At 39.4% G+C, this 14,689-nt stretch overlaps 1 long non-coding RNA gene across 3 annotated transcripts in view; it reads right to left on the bottom strand.

The window, feature by feature from the left end:
• Positions 1-3,318: 3,318 nt before the first annotated feature.
• LOC103663357 overlaps positions 3,319-14,689 on the bottom strand; it is a 154,476-nt gene continuing 143,105 nt past the window's right edge. For 2 of the 3 annotated variants that reach the window (XR_005834381.1, XR_005834382.1), the window contains exons 13-14: positions 9,199-9,253; positions 3,535-4,132 (exon numbers count right to left, since the gene is read on the bottom strand). This is a non-coding gene — a long non-coding RNA (uncharacterized LOC103663357). The other variant, XR_005834383.1, reaches the window with a different exon arrangement.

Genomic DNA, 14,689 nt, shown 5'->3' with positions numbered 1-14,689 from the left:
AAATGGTTCAAAGTCAAAGAACCAGGGGATAGCCTGGCTCTTACGAATTGGAGAGCACAAGTGATTTTGATTTGTATGAGCTCATCTTCTACAGTGGCTAGTCACCTGGTGAACAGACAAAAAATTATACATGTGTCTGGAACTAACAGTATACACACATCAGAGTTTACGCCATAACTAAAAACATGTACATATTTTGGATATCTGTTATTATTGGGCCTTACTTAATATTTCTATTCCAGCCTTTTCTTTCACAAGTCCACAAATACTTAGAAATCTACCTACTGAGTGAACAGGCACCTGTGGGACTCACATGCTCTGGTTTGTTCCATTGACCATTTTCCTTCACCTGGCCAGTAGGGAGACAGTCAATCACATCCCAATGTTTATTGTAATCACTCTCTGTGTGCAAGGGCACAGGTTTACCTTTCAGGGCTATTATTTGCCATTCAAATAATAAACGAAATTGCTTATATTTGCATATGTTCTAGAGTTTCCCAAATGTTTTACACTTGTTATCTTGTTTGATTGTCACTTCTGTGAAGCAGGCAGAAATAGATATTAACACCCTTATTCTAGTGATAAGGAAACAGATATAGAGGTGAGGGGGAAAAAAAAGGTCTTAGGGAAATATATTTGATGTAGACTGTCACCAGGTGGTGGAAGGCAAGAAGGTGACTTCTTTTTTTTTAGTTGAGATTCCTGTGATGGACACAAGTGAGCCAAAGTCAATGAAATTTAAAATATATAGCTCATTATTTTAGTTATAATACATTTCATACAACTTTTAAATGGCATAAAGTTGAATTTTTCATAAGTACTTTTCTAAAAATCTGTCTCTATCACCATTGAATCTAACCTTCACCTTCCCCCCAGACTTGATTAGGCTGCTTTTTTAATCCACACTGTATCCACTGCCTTCAAGCCAGATTCTGCGTAGGCCTAACCCCAGGTGCACCTCTCTACCTGTATGTGGTCTCTTTTCCCTTATTAGCTTTCTAGAAACAATTAAACACACAGCTTTCATTTCCTTTCCAACCCCTGTGCATTAGCTGCAGGGCTCTGTTCTGTCTTGAACATCTCTCCACACATAAAAGAGGCACAGGTTGATCACTGACACTTAGAGCATCCCTTTATTTCTGCAGAACCCCTCCCCCCACCATGATCCACTCCTCCCAGTCCAAGAAAGCTTTCTCCTGGCGTTGTTCTTTTCAGAATATTAGGGAAAGCGTTCCCTCCTTTTCCTAATTCCTTCTTTGATTAGCAGCTGCAAGCTAGGTATGATGACTTTCAACTACAAAACATCTCTGAAGCCTGTTGCTACCAGTAACACAACATACAACCTTTAAACAACTCTGTCTGATACAAACTGTTCTAGCCAAGGAGTTCCTCTGAACTGATTTCTAAAATGGGAGATATTCTTCCAGAACAAAACGTTTTATGCTAGATTTTTTTCAATGGTGATTTAGATCATTGCATGACCCGTTTATCCTTAAAAGCTCAACTTCTTTCCTGTTATGCAGCTCAGCTCAGTAGTGATTTCTAGCACAATGATAATGTAAGGGTCCCCTATGACTTCCAAAATGCTCAGAGTGCTTGTGCATTTGGTTTTAGGAATCCTCGTGGGGTCCTTTTTAAGGGGAATGCAATAGGTAGGTGCATCTGTGTAAATTTGGAGAAGAGCCAGTGAATGGTCAAACATCTTTTTTTAGTGGGTTTTAGCTTTATTAAGACTTTTTAACTTATTTCCCAGAAGATTGTGTGCATGTCATTTACCCCACATTTCTCCTATTTAAAATGGCAATTATCTGGAACTCAGTTGCTTCTTCCTTTAGTTCTACAATGTATAAGTAGTTAATAATTTTCCCAGGCTCCACCTGCTTGCCTTCATTATATCTTACTAGGCCTGTCTCTCTGTACCCCTAAACCTGTACTATCCAATACAATGACCACATGTGACTATTTCAATTGTGATTTAAATTAATTAAAATTAAATAAAACAGGCAAGTGAAATAAAAGCAAAAATAAACTACTGGGACTCCAAATAAAAAGCTTCTACACAGAGAGAAAAACAATCAACAAAACTAAAAGGCAAACTACTGAATGGGAAAAGACATTTGCTAATGACATATCTGATAAAAGGTTAGTATCCAAAATATGTAAATAATTGATACAACTCAACACCCAAAAAAGAAATAATTCAATTTAAAAATGGGCAGAAGACATGAACAGACATTTCTCCAAAGAAGACATTCAGATGGCCAACAGACACATGAAAAGTTGCTCAACATCATCCATCATCACGGAAATAAAAGTCAAAACTACAATGAGATACCACTTCACACTTTGTCAGAAGGGATAAAATAAAAAACACAAGAAATTATAAGCGTTGACGAGGATGTGGAGAGAAAGGAACCCTCTTGCACTGTCAGTGGGAATGCAAACTGGTGCAGCCACCCTGGAAAACAGTACGAATGTTCCTTAAAAAATTAAAAATAAAACTACCCTATGATCCAGTAATCACACTACTGGGTATTTTCCTCAAAAACACAAAAACACTAATTCAAAGGGATACATGCACCTCTAGGTTTGTTGCAGCAGCATTTACAATAGCCAGACTACAGAAGCAGCCAGCCCAAGTGTCCATCAACAGATGAATGGATAAAGAAGATGTGGTATATATATACGTTGGAATAGTATTCAGCCATAAAAAGAAAAAATCTTCCATTTGCAATGACATGGATGGAACTAGAGAGTATTAAGCTAAGTGAAAAAGTCAATCAGAGAAAGACAATTATCATATGATCTCACTGGTATGTAGAATTTAAGAAACAAGGCAGAGGATCATAGGGGAAGAGAGGAAAACAATGAAACAAGATGAAACCAGAGAGGGAGACAAACCATAAGAGACTCTTAATCTCAGGAAACAAACTGAGGGTTGCTGGAGGGGAGGTGAGTACGGGGATAGGGCTGCCTGGGTGATGGACACTGGGGTGGGTATGTGTTATGGTGAGTGCTTTGTATTGTGTAAGACTGGTGAATCACAGACCTGTACTCCTGAAACAAATAATACATTATATGTTAATAACAATAATAATAATAACAGAGTCTCTCGTGCCCTATCTCTCTGCCCCTCTCCCACTCGTTCCCTCTCTCTCTCTCTCTCTCTCTCAAAAAAAACAAACAAAACAAAACCTATCATTGGGACTAAAGGTTTTTTGGTTACTCTGGTTAGTTCTTCATTAATTCAATACTCTATTGAGTTCAATATACAAAGGATGAAAAACAAAAATTGGGGGAAATATCATTAAAGTACTCACCACACAAGAACTTCTTTATATAAAGGCAGTCCCTAATGAGAAAAATGCATTTGGCTTCAAGAGTTATAAGTTGTTTGTTAAAGTCAACTTTCCCATAGAAACAGCATCCCGCGATGTGAGGTTCCAAGAACAGCCTTCCAAAACCAATGTCATCCATCCCATAGGTGAAGCAGACAGTGAAGACCACGTGTACCACTGATCTATGGGGAAATACATTCGAATTCGAAGTCAGGGTGACTGAATAGAGGCCCAGCTGTCTCTGCCTGCCTTAACTCTGCATGACTGGTGGGGTTTCTGTGGCCGTAGGCCAACAGGGCAAGAAATGAAGCAGAGACCCAGAATGAAGATGTGTGAGGAGCTCTAGAGTAAGGAGTAGGATCAGCAAGTGTGAGAAGCAGAAATAGGGCATCTGGGAGAGCCGAGGTAAAGGCACAGTGGCAGGGAAAAAGCAGCCATGGAGGAACGAAAGGGAGCATGCTTTCCCCACTTCATACCACCATCAAAGCGCCATGACCCGTCTTCCTCAACACACACAGCACCGTGAGAAAAGCCGTAAATGGTGCATGGCTCCCCAGTTCTCTTAGGATAAACTAGAATCCTACTTTGACCCCAGATCCATTTGTCTGGCTCTTCTCTGGCCACAGCTGTCACCAGGCTGCCCTTGACCTCTGGTCCTCTCTCTGTATCATCCCCCTGCTCCAGTCCACCTCACATCCTCAAACATGCTACTTACTTAACCTGGAAGTTTCTCCATTTCCTTCTGGGATGAATTAATTCCTCTCCAACCTTCACATTTCAGCTTTTATCACTTCCTCAAAAAAAAAAAAAAAAAAAAAAAACCTTCTTTGAACTCCTGGATCAGATTCAATTTCTCCTCTTTACTATTCTTACAGCACTATGTACTTTTCCCCTCATTGCATTATCAGTTGTGATTTTTACATCTATTCATGTAATTGTTTGATTAAAGGCTACTTTTGCTCTTCAGTCTAGACCGTAATCTCCAGGAGGTCTCTATCCGCTTACCGCTGTGCGTGGCACATAATAGGGATTCACCACATATGTACTGAATGAATGCATGAATAAATGAATGAATGAAATGCAATGAGGAGAGACGGCTCTCAGGCTTTAGATGAGGGTCTTTAGGGGTTAGCCCCTCCTGATTATAGAGGAAAAGGCAAAGAGGGGTGATGTTTAAGTGTACCCAGCTGTTCATAAATAAGGAGTGACCGCAACTCAGGCATTGCCTGTATTCATTTTAAAGTTAAAATGTTTATGCAATTCAGTATGTTTTTCCATTCTTTCTCTCAAGCTATCCTCCTTTCCTCTCATATGTGATTTATTCTAAGAGGCTTGGGCTGAATTTTTTAGTGTAATTGAGAAGAGGGGAGTTTCTGTCCTCCAATAGAACACACACTTCCTCTCCTTAAAGAGAAAAAAATACTTTAGAAGGCTAAACTGTTCACAGAACCCTCGATTTAGAATTGGGGGGGGGGGTCAAATTAGAAAGTAGCTTCTTTGCCTTACTTTTATGATTACAATTAAATAACAGCAGATCAAGAAACTAAATGGGCCTAATTGTGTGGTTTGTAGGAGCTTGATGAGTTTCCCGACGGGGAGCAACGGTCTTCCTAAATGGAATTCACTCTGATGGGATTAGCCTCCCGAGAATATACTAGTATTTACACTTTGTGCTTCTGACCCTAAGGGGTTAAAATGGAAAGCAGGAACATTTTCAGTACTCATTGTGTTATGTCCTGCTCAAGTCAAAAAGAATTGCCTGTGAAGGCACAAAATGTCACCATTTTGGCACTTCCCCTGACCCCAGCATCTAAAAATACAAAATGCCGGAATTTCTAGAGCAGGTGACTTTAAAAAACAAAAAAGTTAAAGAAGGCTAATTAGTTAAGATCTAAATGTAGTCCACAGAAGACAGAAATAGGGAGGTGTCTCTCCAAGTGACCCAGCCTGCATAAACCTGGGCACACAATTCATTTTGAAAGACTTTTTGTCTCTGCACTTTTAGTTTAAAGAGAAGCATTTCGTTTTCAGCATAATGGATAACGGTGTCATCTTGGCTACTTTCTGTCTACAAGTGGGGTTAATTTTAGTCCGATCCTTATTTTGAGCACATGGAAGATTTTATATTACTCATCAACCTTTGCTAGAAGCCCAAGACAGCCCTTAAGTCTTGGAGAAAGAATCTTCTGTTTGAAGAGATTTTCCCAGCACATGCTAAAGCAGGAAAGGGTGGTTGTGGATTTAGAAAAGGTTGCACCTGTTCTTGTATGTACCATGAGTGCTAACTCCCGCTTGGCTTTCAGTGTAACTTTTCTTTTCCCTTTGATATGTACTCTACTTCTTAGTTTAAATACACATTTCAAAACACTTCCTTTGGGTTCTAGTGTGAAGGAAATTGATCACTCTTCATCTGTATGTTTTTAATTGACTTCCTCCTTCCTGGCTAGGAAATTAGCTTTCAGTCCTCCCTTATTTGATCTGTTGAACAGTGTATGTGACACCTTCCCAGACAACAAGATTTAATGAATCCTAAATGCTGCAGATTTCACCTGGCAGACTCCACACTCCCACATAACTTTTAAAGATATAACAATCAAGCTCACAACTGAATTCTTGCTGCAAAGCGTACTGACTGGCATCGTTGTCCATAATATATCGAAAAAGATTGTCTCATTTCTTCCTGGTTGTTGCAAGGCGCTCTTTAAAAATCAATTGCCTTCTCCCTGTGCAGAATTGCTAAAAGTGGGTATCTGATCCCTGAACTCTAAAAGTATTTCTTTATTTCTAGTCTCCTATCGGTTGTTTTTATTCCCATTAAAATCGAACTCTAACGTTTGAACTGAAGGATCAATACCGTCTGAGAACAACTATGCCCGGAGATTTCACAGTCCCATGCAAGAGGCTGTTTTTGTTCGGACTGGTTGTTTGCCAAACTGCCACCTGGGCAACCAGGTTGGTGACCAAACAGGTGATAATGTTCTCACGGTGCACAGGAAACACACCCTGCACTCGTATTGCCACACTGCCATTCCTCGACTTTGAGTGCTTTATAGATTTTCCTGTTGTTCATGTGATTATAGTCCACAAGTGCGATAAATAAGCTCTAGAATTCCCGATCACAGCCTCCTAAGGTGGAGTTTACTTCTCAGAAGAAACCCTCCTCCAAATCCCGGAATAGACTATCATTCTGACCTCCAGGGAATTCCGCTGCCTACAACAGCCTATTTTCCTAGGAAGGAGACTTCTAGATTCTCTTTAAATATTCTTCACCATGGGGAAATTCTGTGACTCTGACCTCCTCTCCTGGATTCCTCCACCCTGTTGTCTCAGCCAATCACAGAAATATATCAGTTCTTTCTCTCTCACTCCCTCTCCCTGTCTCTCTCTTAGACACACACACACACACACACACACACACACACACCTTGTGTGCACATCTACTCTGACCTCCCCCAAAGACAGGAAGTTTTCATGGAAGTAAAATTTTTCTTAGTAATCGATTTTCCTGGGATGAATTAAATTATTTTGCATCCTCTTCCTCAAAGTCTGCTTCCTTCTTTTACTTTTCTTTCTCTTGCCAGAGTTCTGTCCTATTAATTTTTAAGACACAAACGCTTTTACTTTTACTTTCCTAGCTTCTTTTATCATAATTTCATGGTTGTTTTTTTATCTTCCACATTATTCTTTCAGTTTGGTTCTTAAATAGGTCTTCTAATATCTTGGAAATAAAGGGTCAGTTGGGGAACAGGAACAGGGGAAATGGAGGCTTGTCCTGTTTGTAAAAGAAAAGATGAAGCCAAATGAAAATTGCAAGATCTGTTACGTTAGTCCTTCCATAATTTTCCTCTGACCAAGTGTAATACTTCAAACTTTCTCCCTGGTTCTAATGGAACTGACACACTGCAGGTGCCACAGTGAAGATTTAACAATGAAAAAAAGTCCATTTCTTTTCTCGTCCCACAGCAAAGACATCACAAAAGATAAAGTTATCATGAGCTAATTACAGTCCTTGAAAATTACCTTTGTGCTTTGCAAATATGCTTTTTTTTTTCTTTGCTGGTGATGAAGAAGTTGGCAGTTTAAATAAAAAACACTATTTAAAGTAACAGAGTACAGTTATATAACCTTTTCACATAAATCACACAATAACTCTTTGTGCCTTGAAAAAAAAAAAGAACTGCAGTGCTTGTTAAGAAGATTTATTTATATAATAATCTATGCAAAGGGCTTTTTTTTTTCCTCTTATAAAAGTGGGATGTTCCTTTTTTAACCTCTGGAAGTTACAGACTAGAGGGCAGGAATATCCTCCAATCACTGCATTTAATGGCACACGCCCCAGCTACTAAAGGCTCGAGCTTAAGTAGTGTTTTGGCATTACCCCACATCTTTATTTCTAAGCACACGGAAAACTTCACGAATAGTCTGTGCCTACTAAATAAATAAAAAATATAGAGTCACAATCCAATCCACTAAAAGGATTCCTTTGCATCTGCAAATCACCCCAAGACCTTCAATCATTTTTCTCAGTTTTTCAGGAATACGATTTCTTCGAGTATGTTCGATTAGTGAAGGGGGTGGTGAAATCTATGGAATCACTCATGTCCTACAGTTTCTGCACTGATTCTCTATAATTCCTCCATCAGGCTCTTGTTCCCCCGTTCAGCTTCCTACCCATCCCTCATTTGCTCCCCTTAAAATTATTTGCTGATTTAAACCGAGAAGCAGTCGTCTTTCATTATTTATAACGTCGTCCCTACCAGTTGAAAATATCCCCCATATACAATGTCCTGACATCAAATTCATCTTAGGTTACTGACCAGTCCACCCTGAAGAACCAGGGCCATACATATAAACTGCTAAATGTGAATATGGGCTCAAACTGACCCACTTAATCCTCAGACCAGAGGATCACTCCCAAGAAGAGTTATCCTTCCATGGAGATAAACCTAGTGGAGGTATTTTATTGGTCAAATATATCTATTCTAACTCTTTCTGAACAGTGGGGCTTCTGAAGACAGGGAAACCCACAAGGGCTTTCTTGTGTGTTCTTATCTTTCATTGAGATGCTGACCTAACTTTTAAAAGCTATCTCCATGGAAAATTCTGGGCTCTACTCCAAAACCAACCAGTAGGAGGTGGCTCTCTTAATCAGTGGCAGTGTTCTGTCTTTATATAAACAGGTTAAGCCAGCTGCCAGAGCCTCTGCAACCCATTCCAGCTCACATTACCCATAGCTGGAAAGAGGGGCCTGAACCAAAGCTACATTATGAAAGCAGAGAACTCGACCTCTCCCAGGTTATAGCAAAAGAACTTGTTGTCATCTAGGGGGACCAGAGTCATCAGCAATCTTGATTTTGTTCCTCATGAAAATGACTAAACTCTGGCACACGCTCATCCCCAGAAGGGGCAATATTTTACCACCTGCCATTTGGAAGGAAAGGCTCAAAAGGAAAAGAGGAAATTAGATTCTTCTGGTTGACACATCACGGTTGAGCTACACATTCTTCTGACATAGTGGGAAAATAATAAAAGCAGAGGTAATTCTTTGGTTGTATACGGAATGGAGTAAGTGTTAGGGTAGGATTTGATTAACTGGAAAGACGTCCTCCCACCAGCTGATCCAGAAAGGGCTCTCGTTGCCCTGGATGGAATTCAGAGTGTCAGTGTGTAGAATCAACAGGCATGACTAACACCAAGAAGACACTGTTAACAAAATCTGTGACTTTCCTAAGACAGGCACTCTCCTTCTTTGACCCTGAGAATGCTCCTCAAAGTCATGAGTTTCCCCAAAGTGGCAACAAGCCACGTGGAATAAACTAAAACCCTGGAGTAATTAAACAGGCTTCTGAGCTATACTCACAGACGTTGGTCAAAAACACTCAAGGCAGGAAAGATGATCCGTCATGTTCATTTGCCTAAAAAATTTTAAACTTGGTTAGGCTTAGTCATTACACAGGAGCATTAAAAGAAACAAAGCAAACAAACAAATGAAAACCTTCCCGTGCAGTGTGTTTTTATAATGGACTAGTAAAGAATATTCTGCTTACATTAATCGTTACAATGGTAATAATTAGGAATTCTGGACCCTTGCTTCTGAAAGAAAGGCTTTCCCAGAGAAAGGATTTTACCATGCTATCACATTGATTTAAAATCACTGAATTAAGGCCACTGGTTTATAGGTCAAGCCATATTTGAATGGCTTAGAATAACTTTTCTCTCTTTTGCTACCAGAACTGAATGCAAAGCGTGTAAGGCTCTTCTGTTGATCTTATTTTCAAACACATGCAAGAACTCCTGCAATTCCAGTAGGATTCCTCTGTTTTTTATTTTGACAGCATAACACTACACCCATGGGAGCTGAGCTTTTCAGGTGTTAAAGAGGATTTGTTATAAGAAAACGATTATAATAGGATTTAACATAATTGAAAGTCAAGGTACAGTAGCCATACAGTGTATCAGCGGGTGTCAAAACTTGCAGTGAGGGTGGAGTGCCTTTTGCTAAGTAAACAAGAAAAGTGGAGAGAGAAGAAAATATTCTCTGCACAACAGGATCTACGAGGTTGGCCAACCTGATAAGCCTGCCCCACCACAGTGGGTAGCAAATTCACAGGTGCTACAGTCCTTCTCCAGCAAGAGGGGCCATGAAGAGCTCCCACCTTCCCACCCCACAAGAATGCTTTGAAAACAAGTTGTATAATAACCTGAATTCTTGTCTAGAACTAGGCAATAACCATAGGCCCTCTGAGGCTCCAGGAGGGAAAGGCCCATCCCCGACTCATTGCCCTGGCCTTTCTAGTCCGAGACACTAGTGTCACTCTGCATCTTGTCACACCTTTGGTAGGTTTGCTGATACAGGTGGGCATGAGCACTCATGCCACATGCATATATAAGACAAGAACTGGCAGGCTTTCTGAGGTGTTGCTCCTTTTCTTGACAATGCCATTCTCTCCCCAATAGCAATGGGTTTATCAAACATTAGAACACTTTTCCATGGATATAGGCCCATGAAGAATGCACATATCCTCACCACTCAGGCATCCTAAAATAATCGCAAGCCCTCAAGATCAGAACTGGGTGGTAGCAAGCAGAAGTAGGAGAGAAACAACTGTTAGTCCTCCTCTCTATCATTCTAGGACTTTTTTCTTCCCCCACATTTGCTTTCTGGCCATTACAGGATGTCATGAGGCAACTTGGTCATAACTTCTATCAGTAGCTGTATTTTGGTTGGCTTTTCATTGTCATCTATGATTCTGTACATGGGCAGAAGAAGGAGCTGAAGTGTAAGGCCAGGTTCATCTTAGACAAACAGCTAGAGAACATTCTTTGCAATCGTTACTGCTAGTTCTTCACAGCTGTGGCATCCCATAACAGACTTTGGAGAAGAGACATTCGTGTAGTCAAGACAGGAACTTTCTATCATTGCTATCAGCATCAATGTATATATTGTATTTCTCATGCATGAAAGTGGTTTACAAAGAGACACATGACAGCAAATGGCACAACGGACTGGAGTCTAGGGTTCTGAGGTGCTCTTTCTTCACACCAAGTGCTTTTTCTATCTGCATTCCCAATCCACAGAAATTTAAGCATCCTATATTATGTTTTAAATCTGAAGGTTTTTTTTCTTCTAATTGTTGTCTCTAAATAATTTCAAAAGACTCATATCACATGTAAGGAATTTTGTCTTCTCCCTTCTGCCTAGATTCTTCGTATTTTTAAATTTGCCACCAACATTGGCTGTCTTTTCTCCTCTGTATGGTTTCACTTCATTTCTATGCTAGCCAACACTCTAAACACACCAAAATAAAGGACAATAGTGAAAAATAATCTAAAATGTGAATAAATGTAAACATCACTAGTCAGCCAGCACTGGACCTGTGTGTGTGTGTGTGTGCGCGCACGGAAGTTTATGTTTGGCATTTTGAAAATGTTTCTATACTTACACATGAATATATGTTTTCAGTGATTTGGGAATTAATATTTTACCCTACATCATGATGTCATTCTAAGAACAATGTATTCAAAGGAACTATAAAGCCACTGTATTTAGAACTACTAACCTCCCAGACTGATGACAGGATACCACATGAAAGCAAAGTCGTTGTTATCTCTATGAAGCAGGTAATCAACTAATTACATGTTTTGATTCAAATATCCCTCTCTTTTAGAATTTTCATTTATTCTACTGGGTTAGAGTAAACTGTGTAGTGAGAATCTCATTAAGTAATAAATGTTAAGGTATGCCACCAGCAAAACCAATTTGTAAGACCAGACATAGAAATTCAAATATTTACTATACTTTCTCGATCTACTTCCCTGTGGTTTGTTACATCTCCTCCATTTGAACACATCTCTTTCATTCCAAGCCTGCTTCGCCGTGCCTCGTCTAGGTTTATTCTACTTTAAACACAAACGTGACTTCCACGTCAGAATCCTTAATAAAGAAGTTCTCTCATAAACCATTTGTTCCTTTGATCACCGTTCTGTGTTCTTTCATGCTTCATAAACTTTAACCTCAGTTCATTTTGTTTTGTTCCTTTTGCACATTCTCAGTGCTAAGAACTCCTACCTGCCAGTTCTTCCATCATGGCAGCCCACCAATTCAGCACCTGCCAGATATTCTCCTCTTCCTTCACCCTCTCCAGAAAAGCTCCCTCTTCCGACAAATATATGTGGCCAAATCCAAAATCAACTTCAGTTTGTTTGTTGTTTTGCATTTTAGAATAATTCCTACCTGGGGGCCCCTGGGTGGCTCAGTTATTAAGCGTCTGCCTTCGGCTCAGGGCATGATCCCAGGGTCCTGGGATCGAGCCCCGCATTGGGCTCCCTGCTCTGCTGGGAGCCTGCTTCTTCCTCTCCCACTCCCCCTGCTTGTATTCCCTGTCTCACTGGCTGTCTCTCTCTCTGTCAAATAAAAAAAATCTTAAAAAAAAAAAAAAAAGAAGAAGAATTATTCCTACCTGAAATTATAGTATGGATTTTAGTCTCCGAGTTTAAAAATGAGCATGCTAATGATGTTACATTTGTGAAAATCTAGTATCATAACAATTTCATAAATATTCAAGACATCCTCCTTTAGGTCACAAGTGGAATTGCTGTCCTTTACCCCCTGTGAACTTAGGCATAACCATGTGGTTTGTATTAGCCAGCAAAGTGATTAAGAGACAAGGTATAATTCCCATTTCTCTCCTCCAGTGATGGGGAGCCATGAGTCTAGACGGTGTTCCCAGCAGCCTGGATCCCTTGGTGATTATGATCAGCAGAGCCCCCACCAACTTGCATTGCCTTATAGCACAAGTAAATCTTTGGGATTATTTGTTGCCACGGCAGAGCCTGTATCATCCTAACATAGAGATAGTAACTTGTCCTTTCCCTTAGTGTCACTGCAGACCTCAACTTCGTAATACTAATGTTGTGTATTTCAAAGCTTTAAAGCATGTTTATCACTTATTTTCAAGGTTTTCCTTTTAGGTTACCACTTTCAAGTTTCAGGTGGAAAGCCCAGACATAGAAAGGAAAATGATTCCATCATTTCTAAAAGCAATCATTTCTGAAGGGAGAACTAGAACAGACCTGATGTCTGGCCAGTGCTCTCTTCTCTGAACCAGAAATTACAAAGAAACCCTGGTTATAATTCAGTTAAAGGGATAGTCATAGAGGCAGAGACTATTAAAGCTGGAAGAGCTTCACAGCTCCTCTGACCCAGGCACCTTGTTTTAAGAAGATCCTGAGGCCTAGCGGGTTTAAACAAGTGTTTTGGCTAAGATTACACACCACCTAGGTAGAGATTGGGGAGCACAAAAACTCAGACCCATCTGACGGTGTTTTTCTTTGATAACATAGGTACCCTGGATGAAAGAAAACTTCTTGAGCATTCTGAGAACATGTATGCATAGTCTCAGCGGATTAACAAAATCTTTGAATGTATCTTTCAGATCTGAGTTATTGTTATAAAAAAAAAAAGTTTTGCTTGGAAAAGTAGATAACCATGTGCAGAAGAAGAAAATTGGATTCCTCTCTTGTACCACTACAAAAATTCACTTGAAATGGATTAAAGACTTAAGTGTAAGACCTGAAACCATAGAATTCCTAGAAGAAAACATAGGGAAAAAGCTCCTTGACATAGTCTTAGCAACTGTTCTTTTTGATATAAAAGCATAAGGAATAAAGGCAAAAATAAGGAAGTGACTATATCAAACTAAAAACACGGCAAAGGAAACCGTCAACAAAATGGAAGAGCAGCCTCCAGAATGGGAGAAAATATTTGCAAACTACATGTATCATAAGGGGTTAGTATCCAAAATATATGAAGAGCCTATACAACTCAAGAGCAAAAACAAACAAACAATCTCATTAAAAAATAGGCAGAGGAACTGAAGAGATGTTTTTCTGAAGTACACATAATAAAATGCAAATCAAAAGCACAATGAGTTATATCTCACACCTATGAGAATGGCTGTCATCAAAAATGACAAGAAACAACAGGTGTTGGTGAGGATGTGGAGAAAAGAGAAGCCTATGCACTGCTGATGGGAAAGTAAATTGGTGCAGCCACCATGGAAAATAGTATGGAGGCTCCTCAAAAACGTAAAAATAGAGCTACCCTATGATCCAGCAATCCCACCTCTGTGTATACATCCAAAGGAAATGAAAACAGGAGATAACTGTATCCCCATGTTTACTGAAGCATTATTCACAAAACCGAAGATACAGAAACAACCTAAATGTCCATCAAGATAAAGAAGATGCGGTAATATATATATATATATATATATATATATATATATATATACACATATATGCAACGGAATATTATGCTTTGAGAAAAAAGGAAATCCTGTCATTTGCAACAACATGGAATGGAACTTGAGGACATTATGCTAAGTGAAATAAGCCAGACAAAGACATACTGCACAGTATGACTGATATGTGGAATCTAAAAAAGCTAAACTTGTATAAACAGTATCGTGGTGGTTTCCAGAGCCTGGGGAGTAGGTAGAGGAAGTAGGGGGATGTTGGTCATTGAGTACAAACTTCCAGTTATAAGATGAATAAGTTCTGGAAAGCAAACACACAGCTTTGTGATTATAGATAATAGTACTGTACTATACACTTAGAAGTTGCTAAGAGAGTAGATCTTGAGTGTTTTCACCACAAAATAAGGAATGGTAATTATGTGACATGATGAGGTGTTAGCTGACACTACTGTGGTAACCATATTGCAATATCTAAGTATATCAAATCAACATGATGTATACCTTAAAGTTACAGGATGTTCTATGTCAATCATATCTCAGTCAAGTTGGGAAGAAAAAGCTTTGTCTTTATAACTAGTAAAATGACTACTAAAA

Source organism: Ursus maritimus, unplaced genomic scaffold (assembly GCF_017311325.1).
Source record: "Ursus maritimus isolate PB19 unplaced genomic scaffold, ASM1731132v1 scaffold_13, whole genome shotgun sequence".
In the NCBI taxonomy this organism is placed as follows: domain Eukaryota; kingdom Metazoa; phylum Chordata; class Mammalia; order Carnivora; family Ursidae; genus Ursus; species Ursus maritimus.
This window is presented reverse-complemented; position numbering and strand designations above follow the sequence as displayed.